General features: G+C 38.3%; 1 protein-coding gene across 5 annotated transcripts in view; it reads left to right on the forward strand.

Moving 5' to 3' along the window:
- Positions 1–6,702: 6,702 nt before the first annotated feature.
- LOC119788472 (activating transcription factor 7 interacting protein) overlaps positions 6,703–25,347 on the forward strand; it is a 30,014-nt gene continuing 11,369 nt past the window's right edge. For 2 of the 5 annotated variants that reach the window (XM_038292819.1, XM_038292821.1), the window contains exon 1: positions 6,704–7,242. The gene's annotated coding sequence lies outside the window, so the exon portion shown is untranslated. Of the gene's footprint in view, positions 7,243–22,658; positions 22,757–25,347 lie in introns of those variants that run through there. The other 3 variants (XM_038292823.1, XM_038292822.1, XM_038292820.1) reach the window with 3 other exon arrangements.

A 25,347-nucleotide genomic window follows, 5' to 3' on the forward strand; every position in this document is an offset into this window, starting at 1 on the left:
AATCTCAGTCATTGGTTGTGTTTGATTTCAGTGGCTGTGTCCTACATGGACCCGGTTTATCCGGACTGGGTCCTTCAAGGTCTGTGAAAATACAGAGGCTGGAGGAGTTTTGGCTATTCACACAGGTCCAGCCTTCTCTGGCTCTCGGTGCCTGTACACTCTGTCTCCAAGCAACTGTAACTTCTCACTGCTGTTCTGGGTGCCAATTACATTTTCGTTTTAGCAGCAGTACCGTTGTCGCGAATATCATATTTATAGTCCCCACACTGCAGATGTATTAGAATCCGTGCTTAAATGTCAGACAAACCCATTTGCACAGGGATAGATAAGACCTTTTAATAAATCAAACATCTGCCACATATATGACTCAACCATTTAAACAACTATTTTTATTAATTGCATTATATTAAACTTCACTTACAATATTCACCAGTGTTTGGCACCATTTCCCTTTTTCCTCTGATCACGGAGCAGCCGACTTTGTTGGACTCGCAATGAATCCTGGGATACCCAAGGCTATGAAGGATACAGCAGACCTGTCCTTCAAAACGAGCAAAAAGAAGGGTGCATTTGTCGGAAGAAGTCTTCCAAACTGAACAGGCCTTTATTGTCCCACAATAGGGAAATTCTGGTGCTTACAGCAGGAAAAAGACGATAGAAAAAAAAAATGGTCACACTAATGTGGACCTTAGAAAAATGTATAAGAATAACATAATAGTGAAGAGTTAATAGATAAAAAATAAAATACTGTACTGTAAAGTGTTTTAATAATAAAAAAAAAACTGTGCACATGGAGAATAAATAACCAATATCCAGCTATGGACATTTTTACAGTAATAATATTTGAAAATAGCAGCAACATCAGAGATGTGCCAAATGACAGCAGCATGTTGTTTAACTGACTGAGGATTATATCATTACTCTGGCTTTTATTCGTTCATGCTCCCGTTGGTTGTCACCTTTATTCCACTCTGTATTCTCTTGAGTGTAGTCTTTGTTCATTGTACAATAAAAAAAAGAAAAAAATTGAAAAAGAAACAGGCCATTTCTCAGTTCACTAGAACACGAGTACGGACTCGTGTCCTAACCAAGTATGCTCTTGAGAAGAACACAGGAAAGTATGGACTTGGTGAGAACGGGAGCAAGCAGCATAAATCTAGGTCAATTGGAACAGAAGCGTACTCATGACGTCATCACATGCTCGGCTCGTTTAGAGCTGCATTTCACCTCCTGTCTCTAGATAATAATAAATTATTACTTTTTTCATTTAGTGGAGGAATAATTAACACAACTCAAATTAACATTTTGCCAAATTAAACAAACAAAAAAAAAAAATCACCTCATCTATGCTGAGAGAGGGCTGCTGCAGATGGGCTACAGTTAGCCCTGGCTGCCATTAGCCTCGGAGGTCCGCTAGTTGCCCTGGTCCTCTCAACTTCGGAAATCTTTTTTTTAATTACGCATTAAATCGGTAAATGGACCATATAATGACGCTTTAAAGTATATTATTCTTGCCTCACATTATCTTAGAACACACTTTCATTGAAAAACAGCAACAGAAAAGAGAACTTTTAACTTTCAATGGAGTGCTCCATTGAAAGCTGCTGCCGCGGTGCATGCTGGGACAGCCGTCAATCTCAAGAACTGACAAGTCTGCTCTGATGCATGCTGGGTATATAAGGAGGGGCGAGAACAACATTCGGGGACTTTGTCCGTTCTTGGCCTGCTGTTCTAGTGAACTGGAACAGTAGTAGGGCTGAGGCTGATGACGTTTCACGAGTACACGAGCACGAGAACGCACAAGTACATTTATTGAGAAACGGCCACAGTTTTGAAAAGTTCGGTATTCATTCTTTTCCTGCTTTATGTGTCAACTCTCATGGTTGCTAAGTGATAGAGCGTATGTTTGAATTCACAGCCAAAATTCTTTTGGTTTCCCGTTTTCATGGACTTCGATAGACCCAGTCCGGGTAAGGACTGGGTCGTTGGAAGACGCAGCCCAGGAATTCGAATGCACCCACTGACTCCAAGGCAATTATTCACACCAAGAATGCTTGTAGCGACAGTGGATAGGAAAACTCGCTTTTAACAAGACACCTTCAGCAGAACCAGACTCAGTGAGAGCGGGCATATGCCGAGACCGACTAGGGTTCAAGGAGACAGAAGCAGACATACATTCAAGAACCTAAAACTAATAAAATAACTTTGTTTGTATATTTTAAGTCTTTATTGCACCAAACAATGCAGGTGTTGCTGTGAGCACCATTTAAGCCATAGTGTTAACTTTCTTTCCAAAACGGGGTGTGGATGCAGCATGAAGACCTACCTTGAATGCATCCATACCTGAATCCACCAGTTTTAAAAGCATAATAGATCAGTCAGGCAATGTGGATATTTATTACTCTGGTTCAAAATGATATGAGCCGCAATTGTAGAAGTGTTTGTGCGAACAATTATGCTGCAAACAGAATAGCTTTGGGTCCACAACTCTAGGAAACTATTTTCCAAGAAGTAATGACCAGAATAACAGGCTAGTTTGGTGTGGTCTCTAAAAACTGGGTTTTATCTTGAATTATCTTTAGTTTTGTGTGGTGCCACTATAATACACTTGTAATATGAAAACCAGATTTCCAACACTGATATACCTTCATGCATTTTTTTTAAATGGGGACTTTATCCTGAAATAAGATACAGCAGGTAAATGGTTGTATTCTGGAAGAAGCATGAGATGAAACCAATGTATTTTCTTTTTCAATGCCACAACTCTTGAATTCCAAATACAAACCTTTGTCCTTTTTAAAAACATTTTATGGTGTGGCATAGCTGCTGCTTTTGCTTTCTTCTGTGTTTTTGCATGAATTCAAAATTGACCTGTAAAATTAGAAGTTGTATTTCAAAGTAATATGACAGGGGGTTAGAACTCATTGCCAGTAGAGATACCCAGCAAGTGCTGGAAGGAAAACTCTTTTAAATGGGGTTTTAAAAGAGAAAAATTAAGAATTTAAAAGATGCAGATGGAAGCAATCCTTGCAGTCACACCGAAAGTGTTGTCCATCAAGTTTCTGACACTGCGTGATATTTATTGTTGGTTGTGAAGTTGCTAAATCTGCTGCTGATGAACCTGATGCATTAAATGACCTCAGATCTACTACTGAGGTACAGCGCAGATTCTTTTTTTTTTTTTAAAGATTTCTAAATCATTTTTTAAAAGATTAGTAAACAGAGTGAGTCTCATATTTGTCTTTTTGGTTCAATACCTTAAAAAATATATATATAATTTAAAAGTGAAATTAAGTAAAATACCATTTCTCTTAATAATCATATAACTTTTTTTGTTTTTTTCATAAGAGTTGAAAATGGAACCTGTGCTATAAAAAGAGATGCTTGTATTTCGTAATAAAATGTAGTTATAATGTACTTACCTGTGATTTCTGGAATCTTCCAAACAAAATTAAGGAATCCCAGTATAGATCCCATCAAATAAGAGCAGATTGTGAGCTATAATCAACCTGCTGCAAGCCCTTTTTTTTCTTTATACCACTTTATGCGGCGATAAAGACTGAGAAGCTGAATCCTTGTTATATGAAAAGAATTAAAACATCGGCGTCGCCAGACCCCATTTACTGGGGCACGTGCCCCAGTATAAATGAGCTGTGCCCCAGTATAAATCTCATGAATATTTGCAACAGTATTAAATTTTTTTTAATGCATCAATTTAGATAATTCCAACGGGAGGAGACGTATATTTCTACTCAAATGCGCAGCAAGTGTGTTGGTAACTCCAAATTGAGGATGAATTAGCTTCCCCCACGTCAGCGCATGTCACTGCATGAACTGCAGGTAAATTAACACGCTGCTCTCAGCTGTTTTGGATGGGACACTGTGCGGCCGCGACGCATTTTTAGTTCTGGTAATGTTTCTTACCTGTCAATTGTATTATTTTCCCAGTGAAACCACATGATTTATAGGCTACTAACTGAAAATTACTGCATTGGTTTGTAGATGGATATCAGGAAATTCCTCACACGAAGCAGAGACAGGGAAGCAGTAAAACAAGATGAGAGAGAGGGAGGTAAGGTCCCGTAATGAATTAGTGATTTAATGTAACAAGTTACATTAGGAACGTTATAAGTAATATGATAGATATTTACATAATTATAAATTTTCGTTTTTTTATGTTTGCTGTAGAGAATGAGAATGCAGGTGCTGGAGTAGGAAAGGGGGGAGGAGGCGAGACTGACAGGCAAGAGACAGGAGAGAGACAGGAGAGACAGGTGAAGGACAGGAGAGACACAGGACCATGAAGGAGATGAGGATGCAACAACCAGCTTCCACAAACAAGAAGGGGACATTAGTGACTTAGGGGGAAAGCATGATGGTCCTAAACAAGTGTAGTTGTCCCACCATCCCCAGCACAAATTTGGAGTAAAAAAACGTTCATTTTAATTCAAAATGGTTTGAGCTTTTCCTGGTTAAAAAAGAAAGCCTTGTTATCAAGGATATGCAGTGTGTTTTCAACTTGCTTGATAACATCATACTGTATTCCCCACACTAACGTAGGTCATCCAGATCTCCCTCACAATCCCAGTCTACAGCTGGAGTTGTGAAAGGTCATTCAGTGTGTTGAGAAGGCTCCACACTTGGCCGAGGTGCACAATGGGACAAGACAGGCTCCATCATCTTGCTATTTTATCAGTTGAAAAGGAAGAACTTTCTAAGCTGAGTCACAGTGAAGTGATTGACCACTTTGCAAAAATGATAAATAGGAGGTACACTTTAATGCTCAAAAAATAAAAGTAAACTTAGCTCAGGATGAGTTAAAATGTCCCCCGAACTAAAACTCTGTAACCTAGGAATTAATGATTACTTTAGAATGTGTAGAAGGAAACTTTTTATTTGTCAAAGTTGTTGATGTCTTATTTTTTATAGCTGCAATGTTGAAAATGTTCATGTTTGTTAAAACAAATATGCTCTTATACTCATTAATATCTCAACTGGTAATTTTGGTAGGAATGTATCAGGGTTGGGCAGTGTGCTTGTCTGTATTTATGTATGGAAGGAGGGGCATATGCACTAGGGGGCCAGTGCCCCAGTAAAGCTTTGTGCCTAGCAACGCCCCTGAATTAAAAGGTTGATCAGTACAAAATAAGGAATGGAGTGAAATATCTTCCCCAATTACAATCCTCCCTCCACCTTACACCAAAAAGGGAAAACAATGCATGCGGTCAAGGGGTTTCCAAACTTTTGCCACAGGAAATAATTTTTTGTTGGCTGCATGATTCATTCACAGGATTTGAGCATCAACGTCGTCTACCTATTCCTTTTTTAGTGATATCCAATTAGCTTTTTTTTTTATGTGCTCTAGTGCCCTCCGCTGGTTAAAAGAGTTATGACAGTTCATTAAATTAATTTTCAAAAAGAGACCAAGAACCTCATCAAAAGATACAGCGAGACAAATTTTTTAGATGAAACATGTAAAAATACAACTTATTCAGATGAGCATTCCTCAGTAAAAAAAAAATCCCCTTAAGTAATAAACAGGAAGATTGGATTTTTGTACATAACTGGAATAAAAAAAAAATAAAATCAAATATGAACAATTTGCTGATATGGTTGGCAGAATAGAGGCAGCTTGTATTCTGTAAAAAAAAATAAAAAATAAAATCTAAAAAAAAGGAGGATTTAATGTTGAGGATTTTCCTTAACATTACTGAACTTGACGCACAAAAAAATAAACCTTGCACATGACACAAGCTACACACTTTTCATTGCTCTGTAACTTTAGCAGCAATGTGTTGCAGTGCACCCTAGCTGGATTTGTTGATTGCTTCGGAGCCTCGTGCATTTTGAAAGCATTTTTCATATCAGACTAACATCACAGATCTTATCTGGGCTGGTCTCCATCAATGTGCACGGGAGGGAAGTAATCAGCCAAGGGAAGTAATCAGCCAAGGGAGAGGGGAGACTGAGTTTCTTTTTTGTATGAATATGTAAAATAGAGTAGCTAAGAGACACCTCACAATAGATGTTCACCAACTGAAGCTATTTTTCATGCTTGTGATCAGAGGATCACCACTGCCTACCCTCTGCTGGCCGCCTGTGGAACTACAGCACTTCTTTGTGTGAAAGTGAGTCAACAAAATGGCTGACATGTTGTCACTGTCTCATGAGAGAGACCTAAAAACATCCATGACCTAACATTTTCAAGGCTTTGACTCAAAAATCATTATTTTTTACTCCGGCTCTAGTGTGCTCCTCCATCAGTTCGGAGTGAGCAGACTTAATTGATAATTAAGTAAGTAAGTAAGTAAGTAAGTAAGCAGATACTTACTCAGCTCAAAAAAAAAAAAAAAAAAAAGGACTTTCACCTAGTTTTTCATGAAAATCAGAGGTATTCTCGAGCGTAGATTGTTTTGAGAAAAAAATGACCTTGACAAAAAAAAAAAAAAACCCTCATATCTCTCAAAAGCCATTCAGATCTTGGGAAATCACCCAAGAACAGTGAATCACAGCCACAGGTGTGTAATGTAGTACATACAACCTAATAATACCACAAGTGTCTGAGTCAGTTTATAGGACATTTTAGAGGCAACTGCTGGACTAGCTCCTCCCTCTTTATTTAGCTCCTCCTCTTATTTAAACCCCTCCCTCTCATCCTGGGGTTATTGTTTGTGTGGACTCCTCACACCCCTCCCTCCCTCCCTCTCTAGCACAGAGCAGCTCCTAGCTGAAGTCTGCTCCGTGTGGCTGTGTCTACCATACTGCAGCTGCCGGTTGCTCCAGGCTGAGGTTGCTGTTTAGTTCAGCTGGATAAACTAGTAGAAACCGATCCGTGACATCCGGGAGCTTGATCATACATACCTGTTCGGGTTTTAGGTACCAGCAGAGGAGGCTTATAGAGAGAAACAAAGTGGGGGGGAAAAATCAGGTCGCGTGAGGATTTTCGAAGCGGACCTCTTTTCGGCGTTCCCAGTCGACCATCCCCCGCTCCCGCCACCGACAGCTGACGTCACAGCGCAGCCGTTAGTTTTTTTTTTGTGAGTGTGTGGAGGGGGCGTTTGTGCGAAAAGAGGAGGAGTTTTTTCTCCAAGAGAGAAGCAGAAAAAAAAAGAAGTCGGTGTGCTGCAGCTTCGTTTTCCCCTTGCACAGTCCTGCAGCTCCATCCACACCGCCTGCCTCTCAGATCGGTCCGGCAACGGACAGACCGCAGTCCTAACGGACCATCGCTAAGACAGCAAGTCGGTGAGTAGGGGCATTGCATGCTAATTAAACCTCACTTTTTCTTTCTTTTTTTTTTTATGCAAAGGGCACTTTTTTGTTGTTGAATGTGTTGGTTTGTTATAGACTGACTATACATAGTTTTTTAGTTTTTTTTTTTCTGGTAAAAGAAGTAGCGATCTGCAGAAGTTGTCATAGCTATAGCGGTTATAGGAAATTTAAGCTAGCAGTGTTACCCTCCAGACTAAAAAGATAATTAAAACTAAAATATTTTTTTTACTTTCAACTTTATGTTTGTAATTATTAGTTATTTTTGTCTATTTTTTCAATATTATTTGATTTTATGTTTGAATTGTAAAGTACAGATACGACAAAGTGTTAGCTTAGCGAAAAACATGGACTACTAAACTGCCATTTTCCTCTAATGCCTTTATATATATATATATATATATATATATATATATATATATATATATATACTTTTCATACTTGGTGTATTTATTGTTACATAGCCGAGGGGGGAAAAAGGGGTGGAATTTGGGGCTGGAGCCTATCCAAAGAAAATATTTTTTTGGCATATGCTTTTGTTAGTTTTGTTTTATTCAACTAAGTTTTACAGTTATTTATATGTTGGGACATTTTACAGTTTTAGGTGTTTTTCAAATCTTTTTGAACTTTTTGCAGTCATGACACAATAAACTGATGTAGACGTCGTAGCTTCGACGTTAATCACATTTCTTTTTTCTTGGAGATAAAATTTCTTCTAAAACATTTTTTTACATTTAATTTGCATTTAAGAGATATTTTGTCTTTTTTTTAGAAGGATTGCTTTCGAGTCAATAAGTCGAATCAATTTGCTGCTTTTCTTTAGATTGAAAAATTTTTACTAATTTGACTGTATGATCTGGTTGAATTGTCTTTGTAAAGTGCCTCTAGATGACATGTGTTGTTATTGAATTTAATGAATATAAAATTATAATTTGGCTGTTTTGACTTAGAAGCTTGGGGCGGAGCCTATCACTCAAAAATTTAGTCTGGGCAGATGGGCAGTTTTTGCTACCTGTGCGGGGCAGATAACTGATTGTTTTCACAGTTAAATGTTTTGTATTTGATTATATAATCTTACAATGAGGTGAATCTTGGTCATGGTATTATTTTTTGAAACATTAACGCATACTCGTGTATGCCAGCTATCTGTCAACAGATGCACTGTGGAGGATTGCTTATGGACTCTGTTGTTTTACACCTTTACCTTTACAGCGTTTGTTGTTTTGCTGGATATAACTGATATAATTGTCCTTCATTTTAAAATGTAAAGACTCGGTCCTGTGAAGTCAGTATTGCGGTTTAGAGGTGTCGGTTCAAAACCAAGCTGTAATCCTAACCAGCTCACTGCAGAGGTTACAGTTAAGCAAAAAGAGCAAAAAAAAAAACAGAGTTGGCATGTGCATTTCTAGCTTAAAACTGATGGGGTATAAAAATAAGTGATTTTCCTTTTTTTTTTTTTTTTTTCTAACTTTCCCAATTCATGTGTGAAAACATGTTTCTCTATATTTTGGTTCAAAGTCAACAAAGGGTGCATCTTAATGTATTTTAATATACACAAACAGAAAATCAAAAACAACTAAAAGCCTCTATGTTGAAGTAAACATGGGCAAAAAAAATTTGAGGAAGGAGTAGCATGTCACTGCATGCTATTGAGGCCCCCCTTTAGGACTAAAGTGGTACAGTCCAGTAATTTTCCATGAAGCACACTGCCTTGAAAAGTGGGTGGGGCTTAATCTCTATGGTAGAGCTAAGGCCAAGCAGTTTTGTCTGTTATTTTATGTTAATATATACATATTGTTTGTTTATGATGGTAGATTTTTATTTCTTATGTGTAAATTTGTGACTACATGGTTCTCATGGGAACAGCAGTGGCTTATGCTCAAAAAAAGCCTTTGAACCACATTAAAGTGAAAGAGCACAGAGTCAGTTCTCACAACTGAACTCCGTCTTCATAGTCCTGGTACTTCAAACTGATTGGTTCTCGAGTGAATCTAAATTGGACTGTTGTTTTACCTTTTGGAAGATGGTACAGCCCTGTTAGTTGTTTCACCTCCCCCACATCTCTCATACACTGCTCACATGGTGCGCTTGTAATTCATTGCGTTTTTTTCTTCTTCTGTGGCAGTGGGTGCAGCCCTTAAAGCCACCACCTACATTTTTCAAAGACTAACATACATGAGTTCTGACTTTGTCAGATTTATTTAGTCTCCATTTTATATAAATTTTATAAATGTTCAGATGTTTTTCAAGACACATTTTGAATGTATCAGGGTGAAACAGTTTTATAGTTAATCACAGTGAATAAAAACTATTTTTCTTGCATTTTTTGTTTCTATAATGCTATAAACCAAGATAGGAATATTATCAATCCAGTAAATTGTACAATAGTTTGTGTTTCTTAACATTACACGCTTTCGAATAAAGCGCTTTTTTAATAATGAAAAAAGCCTTTGAAAAAACCTTTCCATAAGATATCTGGAAAGATTTGGGGTTTTTTCTAAACTTACACATAACTCAGTACTCTGTGCACTACTTTGTTTTTATTCTGTCATCTAATCGATTAATTGTCGGATAGCTAAATGTTCCTTAAATAATTTATTTTACAGTATTAAACAAGGAGAAACTAAAACTTTTCCTCTTGAGGAGTTCTGGATAGAGCGGATTGACTGGACAAAAAGTTTTTTTAATCTTAAATGCAAGATGTTTGCATATTTTTTTTTACAATTTTGATAAATTACTGCTCTAAGTGGATTGCTGTGTCAGCTATAGGCATTTTTTAGAGTCTCTACACTACAGTTAACGATCAATAAAGTCCATCAATCAATTATGGATTACTAAATTAATTGATTATTTTAATAATCAATTAATCACAATGAATTGTTTCAGCTCTACTGTCATCATGAGAAGTATGTGTCTTAATTTGTATTCAGGATAAATTACCCTGGCTCTTGTCTGTTCTGATTTGATCCATAATTGCCTGCAAATTGTATCAGTTCTACTGTACACGGCAAGCACTCTAAGCTGTTGTACTGTGAGGTCTAGAAGCATGCACAGATTGCAAAAAAAAAAAAAAATAACTGTAAAGGAACCAGAAATCCACAAAAGCCTTAGCAAAAGATGAAAATTGATGTTCAATGTTAAAACTGCCTTGATTTGTTTCTTTGTTTTCCTTGTTTTCTTTAACCCCCGTCGAGCAGTAAGTCAAGACGCTGCATCAGACAAAATTATGCAAACTAGTTATTAAAAGATAGAGGTCTTAAAAGTTGATGACAATACAGATTATATTAATATTTATTAACAAATAAAATTAAAGAATTAACATTGGATGGCAAATGGAGGGGGTTGCAGTTTATGGGTTTCACATGATATCATGCAATGGCTGCTGGATGTTAATCTGCGCATGAAGCGCATGCCAACCAACAAAATAAAAGCTTTTAATATCCAAAAATATTGTCCCTCCAATGTTATGGTCTGTTATTTAATATGAAATAAAAGACATATGGAGGAAAGCTAATGCTACCTGTTGCCTAATGTTGGCTAGCTACAGTAGTGCACAGGTGAACAAATAGTCCCACATAAAACATTTGTCACTAGTCAATACTAGTCATTAATAGAGCTGAGCGATATATATGGTCTGAAAATGTTTCAATATGTTTAACCTTGATGGCAAATACATAACATTTATCTTAATGTGTTTTTGTTTTCATAAAGTAGTTATAAAAACAGGGCCTGAATTTCACTGCGGTAATAGCGCATCATCTCATACATCCCCCAAATCTGGTTTTTATCCTGTAGGAAATTCCCACTTAGAAAATCATGGCAACATCTAGCTACTAATTTGGATGTTTTCGGATTTAGCCGAAGAACATCTCTGATACTCGGTGGTGCACACTCATCTTTTCGTTTTTCTTCTTCTTCGCTTAGAACACAGCTTTGTTTTGGGTAAGCCAACTAGTGGTTATCATATTTAATGTCTCTAACCTTTAAAATGTTCCAAATATGGGTTACTGGATAAAATCGCAAATCTATTGTTGTATCAGAGGAACCTGCTTCTGTTAAAACAACACAATTCAAAACCAATGCTGGACCCAGTGATGTCGGGAGTGTCCCAGATACCGCCTCCTCCACCAGGCGTAAAAATCACTAAGCTACGGCTGATGTACTTCAGCCTAAAACCCGATTTATACTCAGAAACCAGGTCGTCTGCGTGTGTCACAGTGAACGTAAATGTGCCCCCGCCCCTTCCACAAACACTCTGCTGCACCTTTCCAAAATTGTAGATGACCGCAGACAAAAGGCCTCTGATTGGTCAAATCTACATCCGCTCTACATTATGCGTATTTCCTGTTTGGCATCTTACCGGCTTGTCTTGTTTGTATGACCGCCATTGCGGAACATGACTCGTGAAGTTGCACCAGCTAGAAGAGCGAGGTGCGTGAGAACACTGGGACCCTCTTTCCACCTGGATCCCCGCTCTTTTTTGCCCTCATGTCCCTCCGTTGTCGCAAAAACTTGCCCCCACTTCCTCACTGCCTTGGCCGTATCTAGACCCATAGCTAGTTCCTGATTGTCTCTCTTGCGTTGTGGCGTGGAATAACATAGCGCAGACCACGCTTCAATGTTGGGCATAAATCAAAGATATCTGTGACAAGCTCACTGCGACACTCTGCTGCGGGAGGATAACCAATCCCACTACAGTAGTAAAAAGGAAAGGTGGGGCAGATTCTGCTTAAAAGGTCATGGCCAAAAACTGTCTACAATGCAGCAGTGCAGCATGAAGATTAAATAAAGGGGCTTCTTAAAAATGCTAATTTTGGTGCAGAAAACGAAATGGCCAAAGCAAAATGCTGCATATATATGCATTGATCTGAGGTAAGAATATATTGAGCTGCGTAGGTAACCTTACAAGTTTTTTTTTCACTGGAAAGTCCTAAAAAAATGGTCTTCCTTCAACCTCACAGTTAAGTGAGAAAACGAGATCATACAAGGGAAAGGGCAAGAGACAGCAGCTGAAACAACAGCCCCCCCCTCTTTCAGAAGTGACTATCCCGCCACCCTGAGCAGAATCCTCAGCTGGTAGTCCTTAGCTGTTTAAGATATGGGCTTGATTGTAGATATTTACACCTGACAATAAATTGCATACCTCTAATTTTGACACTTCCAATCTTCTGGATGTAGAATCTCTGACAAATATATTTACAGGCTCTTTTGCTGTCAGAATAATATGAAGGCTTAAGGACCCAACCATGTCTCTTTCTCAATCCTCAATCTTGATTCTTCAGCAAGTCTCCAGCTTTGTCCTGGTCAACAAGAAATGTGGCATCATTCGGTTAAATAACAACTAGCTTCTTGCCCTGATATCTCGTCACAAAATCTATTAGTGAAATGTTGTTTGAGCATCTGAAGAATGCCCCCTGCTGGGCCCCAGTTGTTTGCTTGACAGGCAAACAGGTGTGCAGATGATGCAGTTAATTTTGGCCTACTCTTCACTCAGGTAAATATTCCAGGAACCAGTTTGTTGACCTCAGCCTTCCACACTGTCATCCTTGAGAAGAAACTATGTCATTAGTCTAATTTAGGATGGCCACAGGTCTGCATACAGAGAGGAGGTGGGCCAACTGTTTTACTGGTTTGGTCAAAACTAGTTGGTGCTCAACCCACTCAAGACAGTGGAAATGATGGTTGACCACATCACTGTCTGCTGTCGATGTCTTCTGGTTTTAAGGAAGCACTTTCTGTCTGGCACTGATTGGATTTTTGCAGTTTAAGCACAACCTTCCACAGTATCAGCTGTTCATTTTCTATTTTTCCATTATTCAGTATATCAAGCAGTGGTTTACTGTAAGGTGCTGCTTACTATTGTGTGGAAAATATATTTTTACTCACATTCAGAGATCTCCATGCTAGCAAAACGTCATGCAGCGCGTCGTGAGCATCTGAAGCGCGGAAAGCGCTGCAAATGCAGCAGTTGCTGAAGTTGGACACTTCGCTGATGATACAGATCAGATCAGAGATCGGTGTAAACGTAACATTACTCTTGTTAAATTTAATGTGACCAAAACAGAGTGCCTCTGCATTTAAAAAAACTGCTTTTCGTTAACTTGTGATTATACAAATTACAGATTTATATAATCATTTAATATACATTATGTAATATTACAAATGCAATTCTTGGCCTAGCCCTGCTACAGAGCACAGACTTACTAATTTAAAAATTTGGAATTAAACTATTTGTTTTGTTTTTGTTGTTAAATTGAAATTTCCCAAAAGTTATGTGCACTCAAAAGATCAAATCAAAAATGGAACGCTTAACCAGTTTTATTAGAACAGGTAAGCAGTGCTGGCTATAACCTCCATGAATATTAATCTAATGGGGCTTCTCTATGATAACAAGGCCAGTGCAACCAATCCAAAAGGGTCACTAAAGAAGAAGCTAATCAACGGTTAGCAAATGCTAAGAAAGAGCACATGATTCGTGCCGATAAAACTGCAGCAGATTGTCCCTTATTTGTGTGTTTCATGCACATTCTTGAGCTGGTCTTCAACTCACAGCCGAAGTCTTGTGAAGAAAGTTTAAGTACATTTGTGATGGGAAAACAATTGAAATTTAATTTGTTTATGGATATTCTTTGGTTGATGAAGAAACAATTTGAGTCAAGTCTTCAGCTTGAGATTTTGCTGTGTGCTACCTTTATGTGGAATTGTACTGGTAGGGCAAGTTCAACAATCTGTGTGCTTTATAGCTGTAACATCTAGAGCTTTAGGTTTCATTCATTGTTGACTGAATCATTTTGTTTCATGATGCGATTGCCCAACATTGCTAGAAAATTAACCAGAAGCTTGCATCAAGTGTTTGGGATGTGAAAGTTATCGAGGTAAACTTTGGTTTTAAAAAATGCACAGGTATAACACATTAACGTTTTCTATCTTAATGAGACATAAAGTAACACTGCACTGCTGCCAGATATAAGTTACAATTATTTTCCCTTAAAAAAAGACACAATTGACTGTTTAGATATATCTATTTTAGAAAAACGTTTTTAATCATCACCAGAAACACTACAGTTAGGGGTCATCCTAGTTTACGTTGCTGCTACTGTTAAAACACTGCTGTACTACAGGAACGGCAGTAGATGTATATCTGGTACAGCAACTGGACTTTAGAAAACTGATTATTTGAGATTGCAACTCCATTTGACATATTAGCAAATTATTGAGAAAATCCCCATCCTTAACTTGGGTGGTTTGGCAAAATTGCTTTGTTTTGTTACAATTCATCAAGTTGCATACTCGCCCAGTACAAAAAGAGCAGAGACTCCAAGCTATCAGCTCTGATGTACATCACTGCTCATTACCTCATTAATAAAGATCCAAACTTGGGCCGTTTCTCAACGTGTGTACTTGTGCGTTCTCATGTGAAACGCCATCAACCTCACTGTTCCAATTCACAAGAACAGCAGACCGAGAACAGATGTTGTTCTCACCCCTCCCTATTTACCGAGTATGCATTAGGGATGGAACGGTTTATGAAAACCGTCTGAACTGTTCAGTTCGACTGTTTCGGTTCGGTTTGCGTGTGTTGCGTTCGGTTCATGCGCTGCTCCTTTTTCTCATAGGCGAAGCGTTTACACTCCAGAGCAGAAGGTGGCGGTACTGTGACCAAAGCCAACCAGTAGTAAACAAGAAGAAGAAGCGAAGCAGCTTAGCCGGGTGTAGCAGAAAACAATCAGTTGTTGTGAAGCATTGTGTGGGTATGGCGAGTGGGAAAGAACAGGAGTTGGAAGACGCGCCAGCAGCTCTTTATAGGTCTGCTGTATGGGGGCGCTTTGCATCTAGAGTGACCTACGATGACGGCGGAAAGAAAGTTGTGGATAAAAGTGCAACAGTGTGCAAGCATTGTGCAACACGTTTTGTTTATGCTAACAGCAACATGACCAACATGTCATGCTAACCCCGAAATCCCACATCCGTCAGCGCTCCACCCCGCTGCGCTCCAGACCGCCTGCACAAAGCAAAGCCTACAGCCTCCCCTGTGGCTCCCGTCGCTCCGCTCTGTGTTCCTTGGAGACCGTAGAGGGCATGCGCCAGATGATTAAATTCAAAGCAGCAAAACATGCGGAAATTATCCATAGTTTCCGCGGAACATTAAAAATAATTACAATTCATTCATTTTTTTTTATATTTTCATTAATTTCATTAATTTAATTATTTTTTCATTAATTTTATAACTTTTATAAAAAAAAAATTTTTTCGTTGTAACAATAAACATATACGGAACCGGAAACCGTGAACCAAACCGAACCGTGGATTTTGTGAACCGTTCCACCCCTAGTATGCATCCGAGCAGACTTGTCCATTCTTGAGATTGGCCGCTGTCCCAGCATGCACTGCGGCAGCAGCATCTTTGAATGGAGTGCTCCATTGAAAGTTGAAAGTTTTCTTTTCCGTTGCTGTTGGTCAATAAAAGTAGGTTTTAAGATCATATGAGGCGGGAATTAACAATTATACTTTAAAGCGTCACTATATGACCCATTTACCGATTTAATGCGTAATAATAATAAAAATTTCCGATGTTGAGAGGACCGTGGCAACCAGCGGACCTTTGAGGCTAACGGCAGCCAGGGCTGACCGCATCTTTGCTAGATTCGAGACAATGCTAGGAGAACTTTTACTGTACGTTGGCTTCACACAAAATCAAAAGGTACATTAGTGTATCGAAAATGAAGTGTCGCCAGCATAATACAAAAATTTGGTCATATGTATATTCTCATGATTAAAAAGCATCAGAATAACAAATTAGGAATAGATAAATGTTTTTTTTTTGTTTTTTTATTAGTGATCAAAATATTTCATGTGACTATGTGTGCAACGTGCCAAATTTGATTTGTCTAAATGTGTAAATTCTCTGTACTTCAATTTTTAAGAAAATACTTTTGCATTTTAATCCAGTTTGTTTTCATTAGACATTCCTGGAGAAGGGAAGTTTTCCTTAACATGCGTTTTCTGATCTAAGTAAAATTTTGTTAATTTTAAGTTATTAAAATAAAGTTGGCAAATTGATGTGATGTAAGGAAGCGATGAAGAAGACAAGAGCTGGAGGGTTTGGGTCGACAAGAGAAAGCCATAGGTAGGTTTGTGCTCCTGTTTTCACCATAACAGGGACTCACTCAGCAGCTGCGGCAGCCATTTTCTGCTAAAAGCATCCACTGCAAGCAGTCCGTCAAATTAAAAACAGGGGGTTGGGAGCATGTAGGTCAGGCTAACTTGTTAAACTAACTGATGCAGTGAAATGAATCGACGTTAGCTATGAGTTGCCAGGTTTTTCCCAGAGAAAAGCACAGTGTGTGTTTCAGAAAGGAGAAGAGGCAGAAATATTGAATTTGTTTTGCAGAATAAACCATTACATCCATGTGAATAAGAGATTAGAAAGTTTTAGAGCTGAATTTTAGCTACAGAGAGATGATTAAAATTTCATCCAACAGCTCAGGGAGAACGAGCTATCATTTCGAGGCTCTGGGGTAGAATGTAGATATTTAAGTGACCCTAAACTTACTGGGAATGATTTCCTCCTAAACCCAGACTAGTTGTATGTCATTATTGTGACATTGGTTCAAACATTTTGGAATTTGTCAGTCCTTCCTACAGGTCTCTCGCTCCTCGATGAGGACACCTTTCTGCTAAAATGGTGTCGTCCGTGCTTGGCAGTAAACCTCCAGCGAGGAGCAGACTGCAGGTGTGGGGGATGGGTGATAGCGCTGTGTGTCTGCCTGTGGACTTAGGCTCTGACTGTGTAGTCCTAGCTTTAGTCTCAGTGTGACAGTGGACACATTAGAGATTGTTCTAGGTCCAATGAACTCCTACCAGAGCTAGAATCATAGCTGTTAGGGTTATGGGCTCATCTGTCAACCAAGACCTTAAATTATTCATATAACCTAAGGAAAGCAAAGTTAACCTGATTTAGGATAAGATCTGTTTTATTGGCTTAAATACTTAGCAGACTTTCCCCCTTTTTTTCCCGAGCCATGATACAAGCCTCTGTCAGTAGCACATGGCTAAACAATAATAATCACCATGTGCATATGCTGGGTTCACATGGAACCTTCAGACTCTACCCACCCCATTCCCTTCCCCCTCCTAGTTTTCTTCCCCTTTTTCCTTTCAGTCTGCTGCCGCTGCTTTTCGCTTTTGCACAACAGGAGCAAATCACGCGTACAACACTTTGGCAACAGTAGGCTAGGGAACAGTGGTTTTAGACTGCTGCTTTTCAGCCTAATCAGGCAAATTTATCAGTTTATTTTCCTAGTCTGTTCTTTTTTCTTTTACATTTTCATTATTCATTTTATCTCTAATATACTTATTATAGATAAATTTCATAAATAAACTGTAATGATTCAAGCGTCGAGGGTTGTTTAAAAAGATATGATACTGAAATAAGTATTAAATTTAAAAATTTATTATTTTTTCCATCCACACGGTTTCGCTACCGGAACGGTTTTATATGGAAAGGGTAAAAAGTGCTGCTGCATATATAGAGAATGACACACGAACAGATGCATGTAGGGAATATTACAGAAGGGGGAAAATAAGCTCCTGCGTTCTCCATCATGTTCCCTGGCTTTTTGCTTGCAGTAAAAACAGGATTCTTGTTCCTACAGAAGAGCATAAAATGAAACAAGTTGGGTGGTACTCCACCTGATAGGATTTTATTACAGCTTCTGTATAAAAAATTTGAAACGCAACCATGTGCCGCCTCTATTTTTACTCAAGTAAAAGTATTGAAGAGTGAGTTAGAATTCTGTTTCCACTAAATCACATTTTCTTTAATCCGTTCTCTTTCAAACAGCAGAATATGCAAGTGTTTCTAAATAACCAATTCCCTTTGAAAAATGAAAGTTATAATAAATCCAGGACACAAAACGAAACAGTAATATGTTTTACACATTTACATGTGGATATTGCAGCTAATAAAAACCCCAAAACATTTTTTTTAAGGAATCTGAATATGGTATGAGTTGATGAAATGTTTCCTGTTATGGATTTGTCCATGATTGACATAAACATCCATGGGGAAGGCAGTAAAGAGACCCCTCCACAAAGATGGAAAGCCACAAAACAGAAAAGTGGACATTAGTTGAGATCTGCATCCAAGCGTGATAATAAAAAGTTGAGTGGAGGAAGAAAATATATTTACTTAAAAGGTACTAAAGAAAAAGAGCAACCTGAAGAGTCAAAGAGGGATACATTTAGTTGTCCCTCAGTGGGGATGTCCCATTTGCATTTGGAAAGTAAAACCCCTTCAAACGTTTGGGGGAGATTGATAGCATCTGGACTCCAGATGGTGTCAAAGCTTTTAGCTACAACACATATTAATATAATTATCTATTGATAAAAATGCCTGGACTTCTGCATAGTTACATAGGTTTAATGACTATTGTTGCTGAGCAGCTAACTGGACTTAATGAAAGCCAATATTTTTAGACAAAAGAAAGAGACACCAAAGCCAACAATGCAGATGAACTGAACTCTATTATTAAAGCAACTTGGATTCCATGAACACCTCCATGCAACACAGCCTTGACGCACTAATTCATGCACAAAGAGCCCCACTAAGATATTGTGCTTTTAGATCTTTCAATAAGTTGGATATTTCTGTATCAAAAATCATTTCTATTGGTCCTGTGTTTTGCTAGAAAACTTTACTTGCTCTCAGTCATAATTATAAGAATAAACAGAAATAGCTGCTTAAAAAGCAATCTCTGAGTTTAATGAATATGCCTGATGAATGAACGAGTGCAACTTTTTGAATGGAAATGCAGAAATTGCACAACTTAATGATTCTATTGTATTGGGTTGTATGAGAGCAATCTACCTTTCAAGAATTGTTTGCGTTAGCTGGAACTGCAGGATCCTAAACGTAGTCCTCTGTTCAACACTTAACATCAATTTAAATGCTCAGGTAGCAGGCTGAGTCAGAGTCCCCGCTTGGACATGTTCAGTCACCAGAGAGACAGCCGAACTCAGCTTCACAGCTACTGACGGGTCTGGTTTTTACACTGGGCCGGAGTCACGCGCTCCCCTGGTTGGGAAAGGGACGTCTCCTTGCTCGTTCAATCACTTTTAGACCCCAGATTTATTAATATATAAAGGTTGTTCCAAAAAGAAAAAGAAAAAAGGCGATCTCAGCAGGAATTGGTTGGAGGTTTTTGGCATTTTAAGGGCATTTAATTGGTACAGTTTGACGCTGCCAATTAAGTCCTTTTAAATTCACACACGCATCTTTGGATACATGACCACGCTGCAGCGCATTCAAGGTTGTACATTTACAGTGACAGTCCGGCAGGTAGGCACCACTTCCAGGCTCCACAGTGCTGCTGAAGATCAGGTTCTGTTGGAAAATGTGTTGCTAAGCGCAGCAGACCAGGTGGCCATTTTGAGTTTCAGTGAATCCAGATGCAGGCAGTCAGAGTGGGGGAAGGGCAGAGTTGCGCACGCTGCGCTGTGTAGTTGGAATGCAGTGTCTGCCCTCAATAGCTGCCAGTTTTTTGTTTTTCACACTGCATTTAGACTTCTAGTAAGATTCCCTGCATTAAATCCATTATTATTGATTTATTTTACTAATTTGGTTTATTAGAAGGAAGAACAGTGTGTGCTGTGTGTCTCAGTCCCAAACAGCTTAGGATCAGGCTTACTGCTGGAAACCCTGGTTAAAACACCTGAACCTATCTGAATGGGTAATAAAACACTCCTTTCTCCAATTATCTCACGTTTCATTAATAGATTGGGATTAAATTAGGTAAAAGATTGCAAAAAATATACATATATATTTCTATATATAGATATATATATATAGTTTTATGTGAGCGTGCACAATTCATGTGCTCAATTCATGGGCTCCATTAAAAACAGACTAAATTTATTTGATCATGATAAAGTGAAAAGATTGAAGCGTTTTGCTCTTGTTGCTGGGGTTTTTGTGGGCGGAGTCAGTAACATGATCTGCTCCTGCTATTGCTCTGCATGCTGCTCGCAGCAACACTGGTGGCCATTTTGTGTTTCTGCAGTGGCAAAAAGGAGAAGAAGGAGGGGGGTTGGGCAAAGAATGTTCAGCTAGTTGCTTTTTTTTTTTTTGTTATTGTCAGAACTGTTAATTTCTTTTTGATAATGGGGAATTACAAAGAAAACTACAATACATTTTTTTTAAATGAAATATTTCATTTATTCTACTTTAGTGTGTTTCTGTGATTTCGGAGTTCTTGATGTGATATCACTTAATTGATTTAAAAATCAATTAGTTCAACTATTATTTGAACTTTTAAAGCAATGGGTTAACTACCTGTGGGTATTTTCATGTTGGTTGTCTTTGTCCTCTTCGTTGAAAGGAGTTACCCTCCTGCTAGAATGGTTCAGCCTGTTTAACACCAACCCCTCCCTGGTGTTGGGGGGAGGGGAGGCTGGGCGGATATAGACTGCTCAGTGTGGCAGGCTCTGCTCTGCTCCATTTGTTTGTTTTTTGTTTTTGGCACTGAGTGCACCTAGCCTGGAACTGTTTGGCTAATATCTGGCATGTCTTCCTCACACATGTAAGGAAAAGGAATGCTGGGAGAATAGATGTGCTGGTGAATGCTGCTGTAATGACATGTTAATGTGCAAGGGAGTAATTAAAATATAGGCTTTTTTTTTAGGTTTAAACTAGAGGTGATTATTATCACATTCTGCAGGAAATCAAAGTAGATTTCCTGAAAGTCTTTTAAACCAGTCTTTTTTTTTTCTCTCTGTCTTTTGCCTTTGACGCCCCTCCCCCACATGCCTCTCTGCCTCCCCCTCCCTTTGAAAATGGTATGGTCCATGTTTGAGCAGAGGAGACACACAGACCATGTGTGTGTATAAAGGACAGAAAGGGTGGGAGGATGGGGGGGTTGGGTAGCTGCTTCTAGATTAGGTGCTGTGTGCCTCTGCAATTTAGCGACAGTCGTGCAGTTAGCTAAGCTCCAACTTGGTTGATTGTTGCGTTGGTTTGCCCCATTGAAAGTGTTTTGCTTTTTTTGTATGACTCATTTAACAAACTATAAAAAACATAGAAAATGTATTTAGATTAAGTTTTTTTAAAGCTCTTAAAAATAATCAGTTCTAAAAGAGTCAGATGGTAATACTTTTGGCTAATAGTTTAGTTTAAATGTACTTATTCCATACGCATGAAGTAGATTACTGAAAGGAGCTCCTGCTTATTTATTTTTCTTTTGCCTTGTGGTTGAAGAGTTTGGTTAAAGCAAGCAAAGCTTGTGCGTTGGTCTGATGCAGAAACCAAAGCCCTCAGTTCCATTGTTAATTACCAGATCTCCAAACCGATTTATGAACAAAATCTGGGACTAAATAAAAGGGACCTTCATTATCCTTATTCACATTTTAATATTTTTGTTCATCTTCAAATAACTTAAATCTCTTAAAGCATCAGCTAAGCTATCAGGTCTTTAGGAAAATGTACAAACAGTAAGAGATATACGATTTAAATATTAGACTGAACAAGGATAGATCTACCAAATGTAAAGTAGAATTGCTCTGTCTCCTCTAAAAGCCTGTCCTTTTGGCCTTAACTGTAATCTGTGAGACCTTTGAGATCAAATTACAGTAGTCCACAGAGACAGTCTGTAGGGTGACAGAACTAGGCTGAAGCTAACATGATTAGTACTCCGCTCAATGTGTGCTCAGGTTATAGCACATAATAGTCCAGGTGATCTCTCTGTAATTATGTCAGACGATTTGGACTAGGGACTTTTTTTCCTCATAAGGAAAAAAGGAATACAGCTTTTTTTTTAACACCTTCAGTCCAGTAAAAATCACTCAAGCATATTAAAAAGAGTGGGAGGTTTTTCAGGGTTCTTCTGGACCTTTTTATTCATGAAACTACTGTTGACTTTTCAGTTTTTTAAAAGACAGACAACCCAATCCCCCTGACCTTTTTTTTTATCGGAGTGGTACAGTCCAGGGTGGGTGGCATTTCCACACTGTGGGCTAGATTGTGCTAGAGGTGGGGGATGGGTGTTGCTTAGCAACGGACTGTGCAGTGTACTTCCCCTCTCTCTGCGCTCTGCTAGCTATGGCTGTAAGTTATAATCACCACTATGCACGTTTAAGTGCAGGTGACACAATATCCGGCCTGTGAGTTATTTTTGATACCTGCACAAATATAAGATTGTATCAAAAAAACATGATTCTACAACTTTTACTATCACATATAACGCTGTGTGGCATAGAAAGCACTAAGAAGGAAACTTTCATTGCCTTTTTTAAAGACCTTAGGTAACACCCAGAAATCTCTCACTTTGACTACACACCCTTATTTAGAACCCACCCCTGCTAGGAGCAACATGGACCGGTCCCAGCTGAGCCCCTCCCCCTTTCTTTTATATTCTGGTGCCGCCATCTCGGCTATTCCCTGCTCCCACAATCAGCAAATAATATGGAGGGCCCTTTCCCACACATCCTGCAGAAGGTTGCCATTTCTTTTTTTTAAGCATGCTTTACTGTAACTTATCTCTTCTCTTTTTTAGTGTTCATATTGCAGCTCAACATTTAAAATATTATCTAGTAGAAATAAAAAAGGTTTGCATTTTTTTGAACTTTAAGTTTTACATTATGGTGTTTAATGTTTTTATTTTTTTAAAGAAACTACAGTGTTCAAACAAGTTACTTTGTTTTGATGTATTCTTTTCTTTTTTTAGGAAACATTGTTTTTTGGAAAATGTTAATTTGGATGCAATCAAACCTTCGTACTACTTATTTTCTGTTGCATATGATATTGTGTGTATGTTGTGCGTCACATGTCACTTTGTAGAAAGATTATTAGAGCAAATAGCATTGTTGTTGTTGTTTTTACTACTGGTTGTTTTTGTGGCGGCAGATGTCAATGCAATCATCCGCTTCACCCTCACAGATCTGTGACATCAGTTCCTGTGCGGTTACAGTGTGCGGACCTAAACGATTTAAATAGCGAACAGCCATTGGACTGAAGTATAAATTCATTTTATTTGCATTATTATTCTAGAAGGTGACTGTGAATGAAATAAGCAAAGAACAACAATGTTTTTTTAGACTTGGACAACTTCTATTGTCATTTTACACTGAGCGTATACAAAATGAAATTTCGTTTGGTACAGCTTTCAGACAGTGAATGAACATTTCCATTTCATAAAGTGCAGCAGTGATCAAATGTAAACAGTCTGGGAGAAAAGAAACATTGTGCAAAAAACGCATTGATGTAGAAGTTCAGAGCATTAATATATACGGTGCAAATATGCAGTATTTTTGGTTCGGTGTCATCAGTTTGATGCAGAGTCTGTGGCAGTTTGCCATGTTGATCAGCATGTTTCCCTTTTTGATAAATGCTTGAACTTTGCATGTTCGACAAGTTGGGTTAGCAACGAATCGCATTTAAGCTAGGTATCAAACTGCAGCTAATTTTTACTAAAAGCAGACCTGTTTGAGATATCGTCTGTAGTTTGTCATTCCACTGTCACAAGTACAGAGCTACAAAATTAACTCTCTCCATTTAACCCATCCCCTTGGGGAGCAGTGGGCTGCCATTGTGTGGCGCCCGGGGAGCAGTGTGGGGTTAGTGTGTTTTGCTCAGAGTTGCAGCCTGTGGGAAATTCCAGTCTTTGCATTCATATAGCGTACCGTAGGTTATTGCTGCAAGGTTTAACCACAGTTTCCAACCACTGGACAGTTTCTTATGCTGTTGAATATTTCATATGTATGTGTACTTGTTGTTTGACGACTGTAACAGACTCACTGGATTCCCCTAGGAATAGTTGGGACATGGCAAAATCAAATACCAATGGTTCATTAACCAAGTTTGATGTTTTGACTTCTTTGCTTAATTGGAAGCTCACCGATTGTTTGAGGTAGCTGTTTATCCTATCAACATCGACCAGCTGCTTCTTAATATTAGTACCTCCTTTCATCAAAATTGGTCTTCCTTATTAGTTTTTACACACTTCAATGCAGACAATGTACTTGAAACGTGACATAACTTCACTGGCTTCAGAATGCAGACACTTGTAGCGGCATTATTTAGCTATGTAAACAAAGTACAATGCATCTCTCAGCATTGGACTTTCCAAACTTCAGAAGGATGGTTGTGAAAAAAAAACAAAAAACTAGGCGATGTTCAGACGTGTCAGTGGTTTATTCCGGCTGAGACTTGTCGATGATAACGGGAAGATGGAATGCAAACATTCAAAGTGGTCAGTTTTATAAATCTGAGTTGAGGTATTTTATATTCTTTAAAGAAGTCACACAAAGACTTTGACATCAATAATGCTAGCCAGCTAACTGCTAATCGCTAACATAAGATGCTAGGTGGATTATTGAGGTCACTTTTGTACTTGATGTAGATAGTTAGTGTTTTGCAAAGAATAATTGAATGCTCCAGCTAAATGTTCATATAATATAGTTCCTAACCACAAATAGGAATTTTCTTCAGCCACATATAGGAAAATTGCAAACAAATTCTGATTATAGTAAGCAGATTTAAAAGTGTGCATACAGACTGCACCTGTTTATTATTTCTTAGAATTTTTCGTACATTAAGTTTCTGCTGCAACTGTATAACACATACCAGATGCTGCAGCATTCTGTAAAAGGAAATATGTCTGTGTAAAACACTCTGGGGTGGAGGGAGGCTTTTCAATTAATATTCAGCATTTTTCAAGGTTGCAGTATAATGAAGATTTTTTTTTGTTAACGAAGGACAATAAAATCCAGGCCCTTTTTTCTACTTCTCACATAGTCCATGTTTGATCTTTTCTATGTTGAGGCTATTAATCAATAGAAGTTTAAAACTGTTTTTTTATGTAATATATCCAGATGTTATCGGATTTGTATAGCCAGTGAAACATGAAGGAAAAGAAGTCTATGCTTGTGCTGAAACAATATTTAATGGTTTTATTTAGTTCAGTAGCTGGCACACATAGACCTACAATAACTTATTTTGCCACATTTCTACATGGCAGGTGTTGCTGCTGATAAAGTTAGCCAAATGAAATGTTTGGAGCAATACTTTTTGATTTAACTGTCTCTGCC

Source organism: Cyprinodon tularosa, unplaced genomic scaffold, assembly GCF_016077235.1.
Source record: "Cyprinodon tularosa strain WSP-4 unplaced genomic scaffold, ASM1607723v1 ctg318, whole genome shotgun sequence".
Lineage (NCBI taxonomy): Eukaryota > Metazoa > Chordata > Actinopteri > Cyprinodontiformes > Cyprinodontidae > Cyprinodon > Cyprinodon tularosa.